The sequence below is a fragment of the Ischnura elegans genome, chromosome 4 (assembly GCF_921293095.1).
Source record: "Ischnura elegans chromosome 4, ioIscEleg1.1, whole genome shotgun sequence".
In the NCBI taxonomy this organism is placed as follows: Eukaryota; Metazoa; Arthropoda; class Insecta; order Odonata; family Coenagrionidae; genus Ischnura; species Ischnura elegans.
The window spans coordinates 14,960,223-14,973,267 of NC_060249.1; the positions used below are offsets into that span (position 1 = coordinate 14,960,223).

Consider the following 13,045-nt stretch of genomic DNA (forward strand, 5'->3'; position numbering starts at 1 on the left):
GGCCTTAACAGTTCTGCTTGATGCGCGGAGGCGTGAACGCGCGATTGTCGTTATGGCAGCACGGCATCTTCGTGTTCCTGGCTGCCACCGTGCATCGCGCGAGCAATGCGCGGTTCGCGATTACGGATCGGGGACCCGCAGCTGTTGCCTCCCAGGCAACTTGTTCGCGACGCGACCACGAGGCGTTATGACTGGTTTCCAAGAATCACGCATCCGCGGCTGCGTGATACGCGACGCCATGGCCACGGGTCCGGGAAAGTGGTTCGCAATAATGCGTGAAAACCATTGCGCGTCGTCGGAAACTGTAGCGTAAGGCGCTAAGCCACGCAGTCGCGTCGCGTACAAGTTTCCCGGAGTGCAAATGCTGATGATCACGGATCCGTGATCACGGTGTGTGCACCGAAATGGAGCGCGATGTCGCCGTCACGCATCGCGCAGTGGGCGGAAATCGAAAAAAGCTGGCCAAAACCCAATTTTTTTACCATACTGCATTGGTGCAAAAGTTGCATAGTATTGTTCTAGAATGCCTAGATACCCAAATACGTCAACTCATTTTTATTGAATATGTTCGTTATATGTATATTGACCTTCAGAAAGTGACAAAAATCGCGAAAATACAAACCTATAATTTTTGCAAAATACCTCAATGCTTGTTGCCCTGTTATGCGGACAAAACATAAAGATTGTTATATTGGCGAATATATAACGATAATATACATCTATTAAGGCCGTTTTACACGGTACACGGAATTGCGCAGGTTAGAGCTGCATTAATTTCTAAAATGGCGTTGAATTGCGCGAATGCATGAACGAAATTAGAACATGGGCTATTTTGCCGTCTCGCGTTCACGCATTCTCGCATGTGTTATAGCAATCCACCGCTTTACACGACGCAATTTTGATTGCGCCTTCGCACGTACGTCAGATTGCGCAATTCCGTGTACCGTGTAAAACGGCCTTTAGATACAATTAGCTATGATTTTAGGAAAACATCACTTTCCGAATGATCATTATACATTAATAAATAATAAACTGTTTTTCGCTTAAATATATACTACAAGCATTTTCTATGTAACGGAACAATAAAATCCTGCGCAAACTAGCAACTTAACGATTTTTTCGTGGTTGAGCAAATTGATGTCGGATGGTTCTAGCGCCCGGTGACCCGCAATACACTGGGTAGGCACTCGGGAACTTCGCGTGATAACCGTAGCGGTCCGTTTGAGAGACTGGATTAACCTTAATCTTGAGCGCATTGCACTCAACTATTTGCGGTGCCTTTATGGTATACCCCCTCATCTGACGATTTGACCCTCAGGTCTTAGCGCAGAAGCCATGTTCGGACGACAATAAACGTTTGGCGCGTTCCCCATGCCCTTTGTCCTCGGCGGCTACCCATTTATGTACCCACATTAGTTCTTTTACTTTGAACATTTTTTGTGCAGATTTTCCCATTATACAAATTGCGTTTTCCCTTAATATGCCGTCTAAGATACTGGCTCGCTCATTTCTAGCCGAGTGCTCAACATCAGTCTCCCGTTAAGTATTCCTCGTCGCAGTTTGTGCCGAAGGGCAGTAATAGTGAAGTTGCCCAGTTATTGAAACAACGAAAGTGACTCGCCAAGATTTTCATATTATGGCGGTCAATTGAGCAGGATAAATCATTCGTGTTAGAGTTTTTACAAAAAAAAGTTTTTGGAAGGAGACGAGAAATTAAAAACTTTGCCTTCGGCCTTTCTTCAAAAAAAGTTTTTTCGTCAATGTTTTCGAAATTGGGATGAGTTCTATACAGAGTGAATAACAGATATCTGAAGTTGAATAAATTATGGTTTAAGAAAAGTCATTAACACTACCTGCCGCTGTACTAAAATATCTTCCAAATACCTTAGAGGTGATTAAATTATGAATCGACAATCCTAATGGAGTGTAATAATAAATCCTTTTCTAGGAATTTTGGACGACCTAATTACCGTTCCTCAGTAATTTTGAGAATTTTATCGGCTGGACTTCACGAAAATTATACGATTAACTCAGCTTACTTAACGCAGCAATTACGGAGCAAGCCTTTTTCTTGACTATAAGTTTAATTCGAACTTATCTCTGCCAATTCCAGGGATCATATAGATAAAGCTTCAGAGTCAGCAGGAAATAGTAATTATCTTCAGTGGCGCAGCGAGGGGGGGGGGGGGGGTTTGGGGGATAAACCCCCCCTCCCCAGAGCTCAGAGAAATTTTTACTTTAAATCTATTTTAGTTAATTGGATTTATGTTGCTTATAGAACAGTGTGAGTATTAACAAAATAACCCTCAGAAGGCCGTAAAACTCAACTTTTTGAGCCATTTATCTCAATTTTTCTGGCGGAGGGCCCCCACATCTCCCGCTTACCCTGGCGGGTATACCACACACCCAGATACCCCAGTATTAGTTGCGCCTGAAACCCCACCCTAGCCTTGATATATAGCTGCTCCCCTGGTAATCTTATCCCATTAGTTCACGATATTACAGCGAGTCGGTCAGTCCAAAATGATATTAAATTAGTTCTGTAGGGATTCTAAAGGAAGTCACACGGTCAAAAATATCCATTATATTTTGTTCAAGGGGTACCAAAGTTGACGATGGGAGAGCAAGATCCAGAGAGGGTGAGAGGTCGCTATAGGAGCCTAGGGATGAGCTCATGAATACAAATATACGGGTAGAGTACAAGAGACAAGTCGTCATAAACAAAGGCAGTACAGTCAATAGCAAATAGCATTTTTCTGTCAAAAATTGTTTCATCAGGACTATTGAAAACCCATTCAAAACGAGGTAACAACTCCGGGATGCCGACTTACAAAAAATATTGGGGGGGCCCCAAACCGGGGATCTTGCCCCGGGAAATTTTATAAGTGGTGTGTTTTAAGTTTTTTAAGCATTTTAGAAGAGTCATATGATCAACATTAGAACCCTGATAACTCGAATCTCGATATCTGGACTCTCCGGGGAAAATCGACAAGCCTGACACATTTTTTCCTCATACCCATAACGAATTTTTGAGGGGGCTCGGGCCCCCTCACGTCCCATGGAGTCGGCGCCACTGTAACAACTCTTCCGAACGAAAGAAAAAAGGTTTTTGTTGCGAGAAAAAAGGTTCTGACTGAAGAATGACGTTGTTATACCTACCCTGTTAAAAAGATTCTTAGTGACATAACAATATTTTGAGCGGAGAACTTAAAACAGAATCAAACACATAACCCGAGAAGACCATTGCAGGGTGTTTAAAAACGTCTATTGAAGGCAGAAAATGAATTATTTCGAAATGTAAGAAAGGAAGTAGGTAATGCGTACTGTCATTTCATATTCACTTTTTCAGTTTAATTTTTCGTCGATTAGAGTTAACAATAATTTTCGAAACCTAACGCCGGATTACCGATAATTTTTTAAATATCGTGACACTTAACAATATATCGACCACGCTTAAAAGGAACCGTGGGTAATCAAATGATACAAGTTTCACTGCATTGGGACGAGGACATAGTCTTTTGAGTACGAATAGAGGCGCTCTGGGAGGTATAGGATGAACACGGAAGCAAGAAAAATGAGCCACGACGAAAGAACACAAATGGTAACTTCCACACTTTTTAATTCAAACACTCAACAACCGACACATGTTTCAAAAAGCCTTTCACCTTGAAAATGACACAATGTGTTGAAACCTGGATCGGCTGTTGAGTTTTGGAATTAAAAAGAGTGGAAATTCCCATTTGTGTTCCTTCATCGTGGATACATCGAACTTCCACCAAATCAAGCCAGAAACGATTTTATTTATTTTTTCACCAAACAGCACACACGCCTCTGCAACAGGGAAGTTCTACAACAATCAACAGCGGAGCACGATCACAATCAACAATGCCCTGGATAAGGCAACTACCCAGGCGTGACTCAAACCGGCGACCATCGGTATGGCAGGCGAGGACTTTACCCCACCGCCACCGAGGCCGGCAATGACAAAGAAGAGGTTATTGGGGAACTATAACTTTTTTCTTAGCTAATTTGTCTCTAAAATTAGTAAAAGGCTACATAGGCGGATTCTGGGAGGGGGCACGTCCCCCCCACACCCTTAAAAATATGCAAAATTTTTAATACGGTCCAGTTATCATTGCGTTTGTTTTGTATTACGGGGTATCCTTGTGCCCCCCCAGAACAAAATCATAGATACGCCCCTGAAAGGGTACATAAAATAATATTCCAGTTCATTTTTGCACGAGCCCGTAAGCCGGAGCGCTTATGACTTCACCAACGCATGAAAAGCTAAATTTACTTTTGAGAGAGAATAGGATATCATACAAGTTACTATTTAAAATTGTATTTCAAATGTAAAACACAAATTTATCCAGAATTTTGTACTTCAACCAAAAATATCGATAATTTCAAGATGCTTCATTGAAACTAAATACAATCTACCTTCCCACAATTCAATTTAAAATTTTCAGTGCTGCAAATTAAAGATTATTTAGCTCTTTCCACTCCGTCTAGAATTAAATACATTGGTCTCACCAAACAAATTTATTGGACTTGGCTCGTTGAAAGAACAGTACTGTGTTACAGGATCCCGACGTATGAGGGAGGGGAGAGGGCTAGGCGGAATCAATGTATCAGATTGGGGAATTCCTGTCAAACAAGAATTTTGTTTGGAAGGGGGATTGTTCCTGGAATGCTGCATGATTTTTTATTATTGTTTTAAAGCATCAACATATGCATATTTTTCAATTCTCTTTCACGAGGAGGATTTCAGTGTCTGATTTTCACAAAGCTATTATAATTGAAACGTTGGTCACAGTTATACTTTTTTTCATTTTTGAGGTTTTGGCGGAAGTTTAGAATATATTGGTGACTGTGATATTTTCCTCCGTGAAGGTTTGCAGCAGAGGACACCTCTTGTTCCTTTATTACATTGGGTGCATAGGCACATGAACATCTCCTCTTTCTGAGAGGCCCCAGCATTTTAGCACTTTTGTATTGGAAAATGCAGGGTCCTGATTAACCACCAAATACCTTTAAGAAATCACTTACTGATCCATAATTAGATACTAAACAGCAATATAGTCCCAATGGCATTGGACTAGTTCACTCATGTTTTAAAATTAGCGGATTGTGATAGACAGTTAAAAGACCCATATTTTTCCATTTTTGACGCATCACCTGCTACTTGAGCTATTTGCAATGAAAAATTGATGGTCTTTAAACCTTCCATAGATAACTTAATGACATCACATGCTCTTGAATTGCTGATAACCGCTTCTCAGCTACTCTATCTCTCTATACACCTGGGTTTAGTGAGAGCTCAAGAAAAGCCAGAATGGTAAATTTCCTGCGATGACAAAATCTGCCATGTGTGTAGTCACTCCAAAAAAAGCTCAGTGGGATAATTATGTAAATGTCACAGGCGTCGTAAACATCAAGCATCATTAGGGGTTATACAATAGCCGCGGTGCATCATGAATAATTTTATAGCGGTGTCAGCAGGTATCAAAACAACAGCATTGACACCTTCAACACTTCATTGGTCACATAGTAACTTAAACCTTTTACTGCCACCAGGCCGACATATATCGGCCCTCGCTGGTTGAGCAAAAACTGCCAGGGGCCGATTTATGCGGCCCGACTGATTTGAATTTTTTTCACGATTGTGGCCTTTTCAACGGCTGTAATTTAAGTAAACCCCTCATAATTTATCTATGGTTATAAGATATAATTATACCTTAAGAATTGGGAAAAAATTAGACATTTAATAAAATTAAGTAGCTGAAAATTTTTAAAATTCGAAATGTAGCAAATTCTGGAAACTAGCCTTGGCTGTCTTCGTACATCCCACCTGAAATGGACTGGCAGTAAAAGGGGTAAATGACGTAATCAAAACTGGCCTTGTGTTTTATATGTATTTCGTACATATTTTGTGCTGCAAAAATTATGCATTATGATTTCACATTCATTTAGAAATTGCAAAATACTTCCTTTTAAGTACTTTTAATAACAAAAGACGAGATATTTTCAGATATTGTATTTTAAATACAAAATAGAAATTACAAAAATATGAGAAATATGTATTTGATATATGTATGTATATGAATTTCTCATATTGCCCACCTACTGCATGTAAGCAGCACTCCATCACCTAAACAGCTGGCAACCCTGAGAGCTTTTTGCATTTATACTGAAGGGCTTAGAAACATGTTAAATGCTCTGAAGATGATGTTGCCCATTGAGCTTATGTAGCATATACTTGTGGAGCCAGGGAGGGTGGTCTTTCAGATGTGATATAACTTATAAAGCAAGGATAACAGTACTTACTGGAAATTTTCTTCATGCACAGATTCACTGTGATACCCAGAAAATATGTGAGGGAAATTAAAAAATTCCTTACATTCAGCTGATGTACAGTTAAAAAAGGCCACAACAAGGGATGATGGTTAAGTGATCAAAGCCAGAATAGAGTTGATAACTCTATCACGAAACAGTAATTCATTAAAAGAAAGTGTAAGATGAAAGGATCAGATGAGTAACTACGAAAGAAAAAAAGATTCCTTTCTCTTTCAGTCTCTCCCTCAATTTTCTTCTCTGCTCAAGTTCGACACAAAAAAAGAAGTTGCCCACTTTTCTTAAGTTGACAGCATCATTTGAGACATAGCTCATTGACAAAATAAGGATAAGCTTTCATCAGGGAAAGAAAGAAAGAGTGGAAACAACTATTAACCATACAAGGCAGATGCAAAAGGGAGTAGTGGCAACCTGCATGCGTCAAATTTTCTGCAAAGTGATACACACAGTTGATAGTTCATCACGATTAGCTATCAGAAAAGTAGTTGTTTAATGGAAATATATGGGCTTCTCTATTTTTTATGCCGCATGACAATCGAGAATTTCAAAACAATGGTAAACAAACCCTGTCATGGTGGACTCTCCCCATGGATGGTCCAATCAAAATGAGCACAAAAAATATAAGTAAGTTTTATAAAACTGCATACACAAGCTGAATAGACATGATATATAAAAGGGATAAAATGGCTATGGCAGAATTTTTCAGCCAAGGTTTTACAGCAAAAGAAAACATTGAATTTAAATCCTCCAAAAGTACCTAATAAGTTCATGAGAGAGGTTAGCTGAGTTATAACTGTTAAGTATCCACTAAAATTAACCAGTAAGTAATATACCAAGGAAACGTATCACTCCCTTGGTGAGGATGTAATTCTTGCATAGCCTAAGCACCACAGAGAGCTAGGAGCTATTGTGAGTCAAGGTAAAACACACATGTGAAATCTTTAAGGAAATAATTAGTGAACGAATGAATTATTTCACACGTAAATCAGACAAGCCAATGGACAAGCACTTCAAAATGGGACAGTGGGAAAGAAATATGTACGTGAAATCTTTCAAAGATTCACACAGACTTGTATCTATGCTACAGTTTCCATGCTTAAGAACGCAGACAACGCACTAAATTACACGATTATTTACGTATTTTGTGGTCATTCGAAGCCGAGATTATGATATCTTATACAAACTACCAACTGACACCAAGTAAGGCTTCAATCGCTACAATTTAAAAATGACAAACACTTCACCGAGTTTAATTCGCTAATACTAATACATTATACCTTTATTTCATACTACCTAATTACAAATTTAATTTACAACTACCTTAATCTGGCAAGCTTAATCCACAAAGTTGTTAATGCTTAAAAGCATTATATACGGGGAATTTAGACCCTCTCAATCGAACCCGGGGAATAATGAGAAAGCTTTACCGAGCAACAAACATAAAGGTCGCTTTCAAGGAAAACATGTTTCATACATCTTACATAGCTCGTCATTCATTCGGAAGATATATCATTACAAATAGGGAACACCCAAAATAATCTTTGCTTGTTCCACTAAGGAGTTCACCCGTAGGACGCAACGGACACCAACAAACAGCGATGACTGGACGAAATTGCAAGTTCAAATACGAAATCCTTGAACCGAACATCCTCAACAAAAGGATCACATGACGTCTATGAACGAGGAAAATGTGGCTAGATAAATAAGTTCACACTGAGTCATTCCATGGACGACATACAAGTTGACAATGCACAGAATAAGGGCTGTCACATGAAAATAGACTAAATAACGCTGATTCATCAGCGAAGGGAGATAAGGTAAACAAAAGCAAATGTAGCATATATAATTTGGGCAGAACACCAAGGGCAAACAACCAAATTTAGACGCAGGAAAACAAATATAGAAAGGCATATTAAGGAAAAGGAATTTCTGTGGAAAACAACTAAAAATCATTATGAGTGAATATAAAATTACATGACTTTAACTGACCTCAAATATTATCCGAAGGTCAGGCGATGGTTGAACTCCAACAACGCCAGTATATAACTATTCTGAATTCACAATGTAACAAAGACTGGAATGAAGAACCTAATCTGTTTCTATCCAGACGTAAAACTACGAAACTAGTCCATATCACAATCGCAAAACACAACTCCTTCCTCCACTCGTGCCTCGCTTTCTCCCCTTCCGCAACTTCCTCCTTCCCCTCTTTACCTTGATTCCCCTGTTGCCTCCCACCCCTACTTTCTTTTGGGAAAAACAAAAGAAATAAGAAATATTTTCAGCGGAATGACTCAAAAGCCTTTTATGAACGATTCGATCTCGATCTCTACTCGCAGTCACCTCATTCCTTTCCACCATCCCCTCTGCTAGCTAAACTATTTCCGAAAATAATCGTGAGAGTTTACGATAATGATGAAAAATATTATGATTGAATCTACGGAAGATGATATCTTTTATTAATAAATACTTGTAGCCGTGCTCAAAACCAAATTAACAAGTCATTATAAAGTTGTAGAGTTAAATTTTCCACTTCAATCTTCTCGGGTTCGATAAAAATGGGTTGTATGTTAGATGAATGAAACGCAAGTTGACCACATCGAGTCAACATAGTTTGTGAATATCAGCCACGATATAAGCAATTTTAATTCAGTATATGACACGCAGACCGAAATATCCGATGTAGTGTTCGGTACTGGGCTGCCGTAACCAATGCCGTGAGGTATTGTGAATTCTTAGGCTCATATTTCAGTTACTTCTATCGTCTCCTTCAGCAAGGTGAGGAGGGACCCTACCTTTAAACACGCCAGTCAAAACGAGAGATTGTCCCCTGTGATCTCTTCCTCCTCTCAACTTGGAGGTTTTGTTTACGTTCACGGACTGATCCATTCTCTCTCTCGGACAGAAGCGAAGCGTAATAAAGGTAAACACTGTTGAAAATAAACGGACAGGCGAGCAGTGGGCTCACAGAACTAATAGTGGAGTATCCAGCAAGTATATGTATGTTGATTTTTTTGTGGTAATGCATTACCTATCGGTATCAAAATTTTACAATCAATCTTTCTTTTTTCAAAGTAGTCAAGGCTCCTCCGTCGGTTGTTCCGTGTGTCGCGGGAGTGATGGCAGGTTCAACACCATTATCCTCTGGTGTCATGACGAGAGGAGATGCAGCAATTGTAGAACCGGTTTGAGGTCTTACAACACAAAGCGGATAAGGTTCAAGCCATCCGGCAAGAGGCAGCAGAAGTGGAGGTGGCCACAGCTAAGCTGGTCCATGATTTTCAACTATAGAGGATGAAGCGTGAAAGTGAGACGCAGGATCTGCAGTTGATGAAACAGGAGTACACGCTGGTGCAATAGTAGAATATTGATGAACTCAAAAAAAGATCCAAGAGCAAGAGTAACACGAGATGCTAGTTTGCCTAAACATATTTTATTAAGTGAAATGGAATGTTGTTGTGAACCCTATTCCTCAGTTATGGTTTCCTATTCTCTTTAATTCATTTTCTTGGTAAATATCATACCAGTAAAGTTTGTTAGTTAATTGATTTTCTGATATTTTTTATTAAATTATGTAGTTCATGGTTTGGACATTTTGAAAATTAATTTGTGAGGTTGCGGGTAATAATATATCTTTTTAAGTAATTTTTTATCTGTTTTTGAGTACTCTTTCCCAAATAGTCCTTTAAATAGTAAATTAAAAAATTGAAAGCTTTAACAAGTGCTACTAAATTAGTAAAGGAGGAGAATGAGGCTGCATTTGACGTTTAATCCATAGTTAGGCAATTTAAGTTCTCAATTGGAAAGTGACTTTTGAGAGGTCGATATTCTTATTACATGATGTGGCTGTTGGAAGACTTTAGTATGCTAATACCCCTCATAAGGTTGCCATAATCCCAGAACCGAAATTAAAGTTGTAGTTCAATAATTCACGCATTTAGTAAAGGAATTGCGAATCATAATAGAAATTAATCCAAGTATTAGCTGTCTGCAAAGGAGTGTCATTAATGAAGAAAATCAATGTTATTTGGCATCAAAAAACTTACTGAACAAAACAAAGTTCAAATAATGCAGCAAAATTGTGTATATTTTAAAAATTTGTACTTTATGTTTTGACCAATAAGTAATTTGATGCCAAATAACATTGATTTTCTTAATCAATGACACTCCATTGCAGACTGCATTAATGCTACTCCTCTCTGTCCACTTCAGCTTTTCCATGCTCACATCTCGATTGCATCCAGTGTTCTCTCGTCCTGCTTCATAAGTGTCCACGTTTCCATACCATGGTAATGCAATTCTCTTCCTAGTATCCTTCTTTCTGTATTCTTTTTCCTCTAAGGTTCTGTGCAAATAGTTGAATTGCAGTTATGGCAATAATTTACATTCTAACTTTAATTGGCATGTATATTTCCTGTCTTTTGGACTACTGCACCCACCTGGGCATATTTATAGCAGGACTTCATTATTCCATTAAATACAGACTCTCCAGCCAGCCTCCATGCGTGGAAATAGATCTTGAGCTTTCCTGGCAAATAGACTGAGCATTCCCAGCAATTCGAGAGTATCAATTTTCTCCAAACTTTCAAGGTTCGACATGATGAAGAAGTTAGTTGTAGGGGTTTACAAAATTTGCCACTGGCAAATGGATAAAATAGATTTATTGTTTATAATGATTATGTTATCCATAGTATTTAATAATGAACCCAAGTTTCAAGTACTATGTAGGCATTACCAAGGTACAAATGACAGATTTCAAGCTCTTCAATACTATTTAAGCAGCATGCAGTAAGGTTTGGGAAAGCTTGTTTTTTTTTAAGGTGAATGATGGGATACTTAGCCAGAAGGGATGATCCCATGTTACTCAGGCAACTATGTATTTATATAAACTATAGGCAATGCTTCATACAAACTTTAATTGGAATAGGATTTCATATCTGGCAGATATTGCAGGTGGGAATGTTTCCGTGAAAAGGGATGTTAAGGGAGAAATCTTCAAGTAATATGTAGTCTAGATTTGTTGGTGAAGGACGCAAAGGAGTATTTAGAACCGGATTGGATTATTGGTAGTCTTTTCAGTCAGGTGATGAAGAGGAGATGCTTTTTGGAAAAATAGCGGAAAATTGATCAGATTGTGGCATTATTTACCCTCCTAACTAATATTTCCTTGAAAATATTCCCTCCATTGGGATTTCACCAACCATCAAAAATTTTACCCTCATGGCTTCATTTATAGGCATTCATGCTGGGGACTGCAGAAATATCTCAGATTCAAAAAGTCAAAGACTAATGCCAAAAATTTATCAGTTCCTGCCTGACGACTCTGCCTAATGGCATTTAAACTTTTAAATACCAGTCATGTAGACAAATACATAGTATTTTTGTCCTGGGGAGTGATTTGATAAGATGCACATTCCACATTTTGCGATTAGAATCACTCCACAATTCGGCAACCATGTTTCTAACCCTAGTTATCCTTACATTTGTCCTCTCCTCCATCACTGCCTGAATGATTTCCTCATTACACTTGGAGCCTAGTGAGCAGAGACAAGCCAGAAGGGGAGTGAATTATAGAGCTATTTACGAGCCTGCTGTATTTTTTCCAGCTTTTCCCATTCCTTCAGCCCTACAGGACAAAGCTGAGAAAAATCTCCAGATTGCTTGTCAATCTTTAATGGTAAAAGCTCCCTGCTATCTCACCTCACTGCCTTAAACCCACAAGGAACCAAACCTTCTCCTAATTTTCCCTCAATGTAATCCCCACTTCTGCCACCAATCGCTGCATTTGGGCAGAGTATTACCATTTTTTTGTCAAGTTAAATGGTCTTCGTTTATGAATGCTAATTTGCGCTACTCGTATAGGAGTGTTTTGGAAATATATTGCTTAGTTGAGTTTTCTATTCGTTTAGTTTTAGTTATTTGTGCCAATAACAGGTGGAAAGAATTCTTTTTCAGGGCAAATTTCGGTGACCCGCTGTGAAAACATTACCCCATACTTACAATGGGGTAGTTTTCTTCATCAAAGAAAACGAAAGGCATTGATTGTGATTCGCTACCCACCATTAGTGTATTCATAATAAACAAATTATTTAGTTTTAGAAACCCCAGTTTAGACGAATGGCAATAGTCAATTTTAACTGCATTTGAAAAAGGCCAGATTGGCGCCCATGTGATGCCACTCCACGTAACGTCACAGGGACATAGTTTCTATACGAGTAGATAGGAGTTTTACATCGTCTGAGATTACCTATGCATGCATGAGGCACAGATCTCAGGGAAACATCTCTTAATAATCACCTATTAAAACTGCCTAAGGTCGGAAAGTTTCCTTCGTTTGATAGGGTATTAATAATCCTCATTTAAGCCAAGCACTACCTGTTAGCAGCCTGCATCACAGCAGCACACATATCCTCACCCCAAGGTCACCTCACACGGCAAAGCCGGGAACCAGAATGACGTCACACGGTGTTTTCCCAGCATTCATACTTAAATGTCGCGTTTTTACACACTTGAAACTTTTCACTTTTCTTTGATCACGAAAAATAGATGTCATCATTTAAAGATCTAAAAGTGTGAAATGCGTACTCCAGGAATGATAATCTTTCGATTTAGGCAATAAAAAAATGAAAGGAAACCACCCTATCAGATATCTATTTCTGGCAAAAACTTATCACATGTAAAACTAATTATA

The 13,045-nt window shown here is 38.8% G+C and overlaps 1 protein-coding gene and 1 long non-coding RNA gene across 2 annotated transcripts in view; one reads left to right on the top strand and one right to left on the bottom strand.

Moving 5' to 3' along the window:
- LOC124157082 (ATP-binding cassette sub-family G member 1) overlaps window positions 1–8,496 on the bottom strand; it is a 57,117-nt gene extending 48,621 nt beyond the window's left edge. The window contains exon 1 of the mRNA XM_046531561.1: window positions 8,344–8,496. The gene's annotated coding sequence lies outside the window, so the exon portion shown is untranslated. The remainder of the gene's footprint in view (window positions 1–8,343) is intronic.
- Window positions 8,497–8,620: 124 nt separating this feature from the next.
- On the top strand, window positions 8,621–10,000 carry LOC124157083. Its single transcript, XR_006864531.1, has 2 exons — window positions 8,621–9,354; window positions 9,430–10,000. It is a non-coding gene; the product is annotated as an uncharacterized LOC124157083 (long non-coding RNA).
- Window positions 10,001–13,045: the final 3,045 nt, after the last annotated feature.